The following is a 9,971-nucleotide window of genomic DNA, read 5'->3' on the forward strand; positions in this document are numbered from 1 at the left end:
TACATGGAATTGGATGTTCACAAAACTGCCAGAGGTGTTAGAGAAATAGGATTTAGAGCAGGTGTTGTGCTTTTGGAGAATGACACATCAGAAGGCGACTGAGATGGATGCTGGCTGCCAATTCACTCATAACCATAACAAATTAATTTCTGGAAGAACCCTGTAAAGTTGAGATGAATCTCCTTAAGCAACTGATGACTGTACAGAAAGACTCACCTCTGTTTTTTCTTTCCTTCACAGTTTGAACATGCATTGGCTGCAGAAATTCCAGGGGCTTTGCATCCTATAGGGGACTCAGATGTCCAGGCGCACTGTCCACATCCATACCAGGCAACTGGCATCGCTGCAGTGGGGCCACCAGGAAATTCCTGCCAAATTTAACTTTGCTAGTGATGTGATAAATCACTGGGCTGGCATGGAGACGGTAATGGGGCAGAGAAGAGGCACAGAGTTCAAAAATCTGGCTGAGTTCACGAATTCATCCATTCATTCAATAAATATGTATTGAGCAATTATTATGTGTCAGGCACTATGAAGAGCTGTGAACGAGATGTTTACCTTCCATGGAGGCAGCATAGGGTAGAAGCAAGAGAACATGGGCTTGGCAGAAGCAAGGGCCCAGGAGGCTGGTGGAGCAATCTGAGAATCCCTGCAGGCAGCTGATACACAGTTAGCCTGCAAATACTGCACATGCTCTGTTGTCACCTCCCACGGTGAAACAAGGACTAGTGGGTTGGGGTCACAGAGGCGGTAGATTTAGGTTTAATAAAAGAAAGTCAGCATTCTCTTATTAAACCAGCACCAACCAAAGACTGAGTCAGTCTTCTCAGAAAGCTATGTGTCCTTGTCATTAGGGGTAGGCAAGTAGGATGACTGCTAGGCAGGGGGTGTCAAAAAGACTCCAACATGAGACATCAGAGAAAGAGAGTGATGTGGGAATTCCCAAATTTCCTTTCCTGCCCTGGACTTCTAGAATTCTATCTCATTCGTTGCTGATCCTGCCATTGCCCTTACCTGAGTTCTGTGCACCTTTATGGAGGATGAAAGGATTCATCCTGGCTAGGGTAGCAGAAGAGGTGGATCTGTAAGCATGGGCTTAAAAGAATGGCGCTCAAAGGGAGTCATAATTGTGATGTCACCCAACACCATGACACAACTTTAGCGCAGAAACTGCAAATCCCAGGCCTCTGGGCTGAAGATTGCCCATGGTGCAGGGCTCTCTTTAAAAAAAAAAAAAAAAAATTGGTAAACATTTTAAAATTGAAAAATTTCAAATAAAAATTTAGATTTCTGGCTTTCCTTTTAAAGTTATACCTCCTTAGAATAATGAATGAAGTCTTTACTACCATGACTCAAAATCACGAATCCATAAAATAAGTGATTTAATAAATCTGCTACATAAATATCAAAAAAACTTTCCATTGAAAAACAACATTATAAGTAAAATTTAAAGATAATGACAATCAGGGGAAAGAGAGTCAATTCATAACACAGCAAAGAGTTAATATCCCTAACGCAAAAAGAGCTCCTAGAAATCAAGAGTAAAAAGATGCAGCCAAAAATAGAAGTGGGCAAGTATATAAACAGACAGTTCACAGAAAAGTGAACTCACATGGCCTTTAAATATAAGAAAAAAATGCTCAACCTCACTCATAGTAACAGCAATGCAAATTAAGACTTCACTGAAATATATTTTTTACCTACCAGTTTAGTTAAATACAAAAGTTTGTCAGCATACTCTGTTGACAAGGCTATGAGGCAATAGACACTCTCACATGTTACTGGTCAAAGTGCAAAATGGGACAATTCATATAGAGAGGAATTTTGAAGTATCTAATACAATTACAAATAAATTTTCTCTTTGACTTGGCATTAGTGCTCTCAAACTACGATATGGAGACCACTGAGGATTCCTGAGACTCTTTCCAGGGGAATATGTGAAATCAAAACTATTTCAAAACAAAACTAAGACAAATTGGAACCCTTGTGCAAAACTGGTGGGAATGTAAAATGGTACAATCATTGTGGAAAACAATTTGGCATTTCCTCAAAAAATTAAAAATCAATTTACTGTATAATCCAGTAATTCCACTGTTGTGTATGTACCCCACAGAATCGGAAGCAGGGTTTTGAAGAGTTTTTTCATTTTTCTTGGCTGCGTTGGGTCTTTGTTGCTGCGTGCGGGCTTTCTCTGTTGCGGTGCACGGGCTTCTCATTGCGGTGGCTTCTCTTGTTGCGGACCACGGGCTCTAGGCGCACGGGCTCAGTAGTTGTGGCTCACTAGCTCTAGAGTGCAGCCTCGGTAGTTGTGATGCACGGGCTTAGTCGCTGTGAGATCTTCCCGGACCAGGGATCGAACCCGTGTCCCCTGCCTTGGCAGGTGGATTCTTAACCACTGCGCCACTGGGAAGCCCCTGAAGAGATATTTACACACCCACGTTCATAGTAATATTATTCACAATAGCCAAAATGTAGGAACAACCCAATGTCTACCAATAGATTAATGGATAAATAAAATTAGCATATCTACACAATGGTTTTTAAAAGGAATGAAATTCTGATACATGATACACCATAGATGAACCTTGTGGACATCATGTTAAGTGAAATAAGCCCGACACAAAAGGAGAAATATTGTGTGATTTCATTTATATGAGGCACCTAGAGTAGTCAAATTCGTAGGGACAGGAAGCAGAATGGTAATTACCAGGAGCTGGGGTTGCAGGGGTGACTGGGGAGTCATTGTATAATGGATACAGAGATTCAGTTTTAGATGATGAAAAAGTTCTGGAGATGGATGACGGTTGTGCTTACACAGCAATGTAAATGTACTTAAAGCCACCAAACTGTGTACTTAAAAAATGGCTAAAATGGTAAATTTTAGGTTATGTATATTTTACCACAATAAAAAAGAAAACAAAAATAAATACATAGAGATAGATAGATGATAGATGATAGATAGATAGATAGATAGATAGATAGATAGACAGATAGACAGATAGATATAGATAGATATACCTAAGACAATATTTGCCTTTCTTCATTCTCATCCTCTCACAAGTATACTGAGGCATTTTCCAGAGACCACAACAAAGTAAGTACAGAAAAATAAAAGAATCCAAATGTCTTCTACTAAGGAAGACATTAAAAAGATTTGCAAAAATGTAAAATGATGCCACTCTTCTCATTAATTTTTTTGTTTGTTTTGGAAAATATACTTCTCTCTTCAATAAAACATCTTATTTGTGGCAATATGTAATGGGTTTATTACTATTATATTTAAAAGCACACATTTATAAGATTTCTTAGTTTAATTTCTAATATAATAAATATTGAGAGACAGAGCCCCTATAAATAAAAACTCTTTAGGGTTGTAATACTTCTCAAGAGTATATTGGGGTCCTGAGATCAAAAAGCTTATTAAGCACTCACGTGGCAGTTCCAAGACTGGGAATTTATTCAGTGTGCTTGTGTACCAGCCCACCTTACTCATTAGGCCTTCTCTTTCTTCAGGCTGGCAAGCGACCCCCCGGCCCAGCCCTGTGGTGGGTGAGTGGCGGTGGTGATGAAGTGATGTGGAACTTCAGCCAACTGAGTGAACTCAGCCAGCAAACAGCCAATGTCTTCCCAGGGGCGTGCGGCCTGCAGTGTGGGGACCGTGTGGCAGTGGTGCTGCCCTGAGTGCCTGAGTGGTGGCTGGTGACCTTTGGCTGCACGTGAGCAGGTGAGTTATTGACCACCCTGTAAGCCACGGCAAGGGTCCTGGGTCCTTAGGCAGTGACGAATGGGAAACCGTAAATGGATTGAGTGATGTGATCGTTTTCTGTTTGTAGACAGTCACTCCGGATGGTATGCAGAGAATGGGATGAAGGAGGGCAAGAATGGGGTTGGGAAATTCAAATAGGAGAAAAAGGATGATGGTGATTTCAATTTGGTTGGGAGGTGGAAATGGAATCAAGTGGCTGGATTTAAGAGACAGTTAGGAGGAAACTGAGAGCAAGATTTTTTTGATGAATGACATATGGTAGAGGAAGAAGGCCAGGGAGATGGAGAAGTCACAGTCACTCGGGCAGCTGGGTAGATGCGGTGGTCTTTTGCTGAAGGGAGGAGTGCGGGGAGAAGCAGCTATGGGGAAAAGAAGACAAGTTCAACTTGGGAACTGTTGAGTTAGGAGCACCCAGGCAACGTTCAAGAAGGGATGAGGGGTTCTAGTTATGAGATAAATATGTCCTGTGGATATAGCATGGTGACTGTAGTCAACAATACTGTGCTGTGTATTTGGAATTTGCTAAGAGAGTAGATCTTAAATGTTCTCATCACAAGAAAAAAAACTTTGTAGTCATGTATGATGACGGATGTTAACTTGTGGTATTCATTTCATAGCATACAGATATATCAAATCATTAGGTTGTACACTTAAAACTAATAAAACTGTTTTATGTCAATTATATCTCAATTTTTAAAAAGTATGAAAAAAAGACGGGATGAGAAGTGAAGAGTTGGATTTAAGGGCATAACATCTGCGATGCAGACAGAAATTTGAGAATTATCAACCTTTAGATGCAAGAGATGAGAAGTGAGGAGATGCATGGAAGAGCCTCCAGGAACTCCAGTATCACTCACTTACAACTTATCCTTCTTGGTCTTCTTCACACACAGCAGGTATTCTCATCAATAAGGAGGATGATATGAATGTGATCAAGAAGTAGGAACTATCAGAGGAAGGCTGAACTCAATTGTAGGAACTCAGAGCCCATGGGAAGAGTGAACAGGCCATGGGAGAGAAGTGACACACTGAGAGATTATGGTCTGAAGGGAAGGAGAACTCAGAGCAGGAGATGGAGGGACAATTGAAGCAGTAACAGGTCTGCAGTGTGGATCCTGAAGTGTTGAGAGTGGGAAAGAGTAAGCCAGGGGTGGAAACTAATGAACAGGAAGAGCATGTGAGAGCAGCTTCACAAAAGGTGAGAAACACAGTCTAGTTATTCTCCGGAAGAATAAAACAAAGTCATAAAAGTCTCATTAAGATAGAAAACACAAAACTAAGAGTATTCTTCTCAAAGAAAATTCAATGTCCCAGGCTTGAGATAGTCAGAACCTAGAGCACCATGGTGTTACGTGGACAATTCCAAGTTCCTTTAAGGCCCTTATTTTAATTACTATATGAGAGTGTTTGGACACAGCAAACTCCTATAGGGCAGAGTGTGTGTGTGTGTGTGTGTGTGTGTATACGTGTGTGCTTATACGTGTGTGTGTACGTGTGTGTATACGTGTGTGTATACGTGTGTGTATACTTGTGTGATTACTATATGAGAGTGTTTGGACACAGCAAACTCCTATAGGGCAGAGTGTGTGTGTGTGTGTGTGTGTGTATACGTGTGTGCTTATACGTGTGTGTGTACGTGTGTGTATACGTGTGTGTGTATACGTGTGTGTATACTTGTGTGTGTATACGTGTGTGTATACGTGTGTGTGTATACGTGTGTGTGTGTGTGTGTGTGTGTGTGGTATTGGCCTTAGACTACCAATGGTGTAACATCAGGCAATTCAATTTCTCTCCTTAATCTCGGTAGACCCCCTACAGCTCTGACAACCCCAGGGAAATCTGTGTTCAAATCACCCTCTGGTCCCCAGTACCCTTGCTATTGATACTCCCCATTGGTCATCACTACCCCAACCTCCTATAGCGCAGTTGTTCCCCACTGGCTGTTCACATCAGGCTTCTCTAGGGGAGAAGTCAACCCTCCCTTCCAGTTCTCTCTCTAAGCCACTTGGTTTCTCCAGGCCTCGTCTTCATGCCCGGGACTATCCAGATGAAAGCCAAAGACATTCTCTATAGGCTGAAGGTGTCTAAGGCCAGGGTCATCATGGCCGGGGACGAAGTGGCCCAGGCAGTGGACACTGTGGCACCTGACTGACCTTTTTTCTGAAAATGAAGCTACTGGTGTCTGAGAAAAGCCGGGATGGGTGGCTGGACTTCAAGACACTACTATGGTGAGTATCTACATGTCAGCCTGAGTTTTTACCAAAAGTGGAAACTGAACAAAGCACTTACGTGCAGGTTCTTTATTTAGGAAGTCTGAGGAGCAGAGTGTGGGACTGGGGAGAGTGAACCAGGAAGTAAGAGTTAATACAGAGTTGATTATCTTTATTATCGAGTCCCTGCATGGCATAAGTGGGGCTTGATCAGCAGGGACCTTTGGAGGAGCTCACAGAATGCCTCTCGGGATCATCCACTAAAGGGTTGACAAGCATTGACCCATCAGCCCCTAACCTCCATTGGTGGAGGGCTGCCCAGGGGCGCTATCTACCCCACACTCTGGGCTGCACACACACGCATGCAGGATAGGCTCAGAGTCCCATGCCATGGTGGTGACAGAGAAGGCCAGGGGCACACAGTGACTCACCCGTGGCTCACAGTAGAAGCAACAGCAAGTGGGTTGGAACTCACCCGGAGCTGTTTGCTGGCTGGAATCAGAGGTGAGGCCAAGAAGGTATGAGGTAAAACACAGAAGATGGCTGATATACTGTGTTTCTAGGCTCCTTTTCCCATCTTCTGCATCCCTAAGCTAGGCTTTCAACATGACTGGCCAGAAGAATGAGTCTCCCTGTCACATGTCTGAAATCTCCACACTAGAGACAATATCTTAGGGAACTCCTAGGGAGAGTATAAGCTTTTTCTCTCTAATGTCATAGTCTTTAAGATAACTGTCAGGGAAATAGACAACATAACAGCAACTTTGAGAGACTCAAAATTAGGTTGCTGGAGGAGACATCCAAAAGAAGTGCAGATGCTTCTAGGGAATAGAAGTTTCCCAGTCTACTGGGAAAACTTACACTAACTGAGCACCTCCTGTGCACCTGGTATCATGCTGTGGCTTCCAACAACAATCAGATTAGTATTTACTGAGTTCTCCAAGCAAGTTGTTCCTTTCCTTTGTGTTAAAGTTAACTTTCTCAGTAACTCTGAGATGGGTATTATTGATCCTATTTCACAGGTATGGAAAATGAGACTCAGAGAAGTTAAATAAATAGTCCAGAGTGACATAGTTAACAAAGTACCAAACTTGAGTGGTTTTCAAACCCAAGTCTGACTGACTCGAAATCTCATAATCTTAACCACTCATAAGCCTCCCTTCCAGAATGGGTCAGCTGACTTGCCTCTCCAGCATGGGGGAAGGTGGGAAGAGATGAGTCACCAGGACATCTGGTATCCAGGGCAGATTTGAGAAGGTGACAGTCTGTGTCTCTGTCAGGGGAGCATCTACCACTCATTGCTGTGTGGAGAATGGAAGCCAAGAAGCAGCTGCCATCTACTTCACCAGTGGGACTAGTGGCCTTCCTAAGATGGTGGAACACTCCCACTCAAGCCTGGGAATAAAGGCCAAGATGGATGCTGGGTAAGAAGAGTCCTTTCTCTCTACAGAGAACTACATGACCAGGCCTTGAGATTTTTCTGATCTCAAATCCAGTTCTCTTGGAATGGGCTACCACGTGGTGCTTCTGAGAAAGACAGCTGGGAAGGGGGCAAGAGTGGGCATGGCTTAGCAAGCTGGGTATCCAGTGACCTTTGGTATGACATTTCTGTTGTAGACAACATGGGATCACAAAATCTCTTCAGTGCTTTGAGCTGTGTATTTACCAGGTTGAATGCTTAGCACAAGTTTTATATGCATTTCCCCCCAGACTGATCTATATCTTGTCTTTTGGAGTGCTGGTAATTTTCTTTGATGCTATCCATATTCCAAGTGGGTATTTTTTGTTAGCAGCAAATTATTTTTCAATGAATAAAGAAGATGTGGCACATATATACAATGGAATATTACTCAGCTATAAAAAGAAATGAAATTGAGTTATTTGTAGTGAGGTGGATGGACCTAGAGTCTGTCATACAGAGTGAAGTAAGTCAGAAAGAGAAAAACAAATACAGTATACCAAGCCAGGGAACTTTCCCAACCATAAACCTGATGGAACGACTTCCTGGCTGAAAATCATCTGTGACTTCCCTTTGCCCTGGAAAATGAAGAAGAAGTTCCCATCTCCACCTTGGGGGCTCTGCAGCACCTCCCCTCTTTCCAGACCCATGGTGCCTGCCCAGAGCTCCAGCCACACTGGCTGCACCACAGGGGCTGCCCAGTTGACTCTCCACTTTCTTCCCTCTTAATTCACCTCTAAGAATTTATCAGAGGGTAAGCTGGGATGAAGTGAGAGAGTGACATGGACATATATACACTACCAAATGTAAAATAGATAGCTAGTGGGAAGCAGCCGCATAGCACAGGGAGATCAGCTCGGTGCTTTGTGACCACCTAGAGGGGTGGGATAGGGAGGGCGGGAGGGAGATGCAAGAGGGAGGAGATATGGGGATATATGTATAGGTATAGCTGTTTCACTTTGTTATAAAGCAGAAACTAACACAACAATGTAAAGCAATTATACTCCAATAAAGATGTTAAAAAAATTACTTTTCAAATTCCTTGACTAGGGATCTATAATCGGATTAATTAGATGAACTGAGATCTCAGAATTTCTGGATCTCAGATCTCATAATTTAGACTTTTCTTCCACTCTACATCAATCCCATCAGTGGAGTCAGAAAATACTGTGCCAAGGTTGTCATGCAATGTTAACAATAGATCTTCTGGGTCTTTTTTGGTAGATCCTGCTAGCCATGTTAATTTTATTATTAGAACTAGAAAAGTGCTTTAATGTAAAAAAAACCTCAAAAACTTAAATGTCCTACCTATGAGCATGTGACATCGGAAAATTAAATTATTTCATAGAAATTATTTAATAGTAGAGCTATAGTAAGTAAAATGTAATTGCAAAAGATGGGAAGAGAAATCACTTAAATGTAACAAATATACTAAATTCCCACCCACCCCCAAAATTCTGGTTCTATTAAGCTAGGACTTAATTTCCCTACAGAGCTGAAAGTAGTAATCATCTTTAGAAAGGGACACATTCTGTGGTAATTCTCAGCCACGGGGAAGTTTTTCATGTTTAGCTTAAATCATTTTTGCTTTAAGACAAGCCTAATACTTTAAATTCTGGCCCGAAGAGAGAAAGGGAACAAGTTTCACTCCGTACAAGACCCTCAGTTGTGCTTTGGCAAATCATGATGCTTCAAGAAAAGAGAACCAACAAAGGTCTACTCAGCCAAACTTGAACTTGGCAAGGCCACCTGTTAGAATAGTCACTTAGATGTCTTTTGTTATTAAACATTTCCTAGGTAGTTACCACAGGCCAAAAACTGTACTCAGTCCTGGATGTAAAATGAGGATGAGACCCAATTAGCTGTTAAGTCAGGGGAGCTGGAGTTATGCCTTCTGAATAGGCACCCCCTCTTGAGACAGGATGTGTGGTTAGAAGAGCTGTCCTTCCCCTGCCTGCTTATACTTAAAGACCCTCCTACAAACATACGCAAACACATGGCAGGTACACACACTCCTGTGTACACACACCTACCTCTACCCACACACACACACACTCACGCTCCCCCCCACCCCAGCATGCACTCACATATGTGTACATGTGTTTCCTCTATGCTCTCAGAATATGGACAGACCAGCAAGCCTCTGATATAATATGGACTATATCAGACACAGCTTGGAGAGTGAATATCTTGGCCTCACTTCTGGAACCTTGGATGCCAGGAACAGGCATATTTATCCATCTCTTGCCAAAGTTTGACCCACTGGTCATTCTAAAGATAAGAGAAGATCCAGTTTGCACCAGATGGTCAGAGTGAGCCCAAGGTTTGCATTTATTGCAGTTCCTTTCAATTATTTTAATTTTTACTAACCTTTGCCACGGGGATGGAAAGTGTTCAGTAAGCAAGATGGAAATGGTCCCTGCCCTCACAGATCTCATGGTCTGGGAAAGGAGACAGACCCATACACCGTTAAAAGAAACGTATTCAGGAGACAAGCAGCGTGGTTCATTCGTTCACTGAACACATATTTAATGGG

General features: G+C 42.5%; 1 non-coding gene across 1 annotated transcript; it reads left to right on the forward strand.

Annotated features, from left to right (window-relative positions):
• Positions 1–239: 239 nt before the first annotated feature.
• LOC102985448 (acyl-CoA synthetase medium chain family member 2A) lies at positions 240–9,712 on the forward strand. Its single transcript, XR_002891685.1, has 5 exons — positions 240–424; positions 3,514–3,724; positions 5,785–5,994; positions 7,257–7,400; positions 9,556–9,712. It is a non-coding gene; the product is annotated as an acyl-CoA synthetase medium chain family member 2A (transcript).
• The last annotated feature ends 259 nt before the right edge of the window (positions 9,713–9,971 follow it).

Source organism: Physeter macrocephalus, chromosome 14, assembly GCF_002837175.3.
Source record: "Physeter macrocephalus isolate SW-GA chromosome 14, ASM283717v5, whole genome shotgun sequence".
NCBI classification, from domain to species: Eukaryota; Metazoa; Chordata; class Mammalia; order Artiodactyla; family Physeteridae; genus Physeter; species Physeter macrocephalus.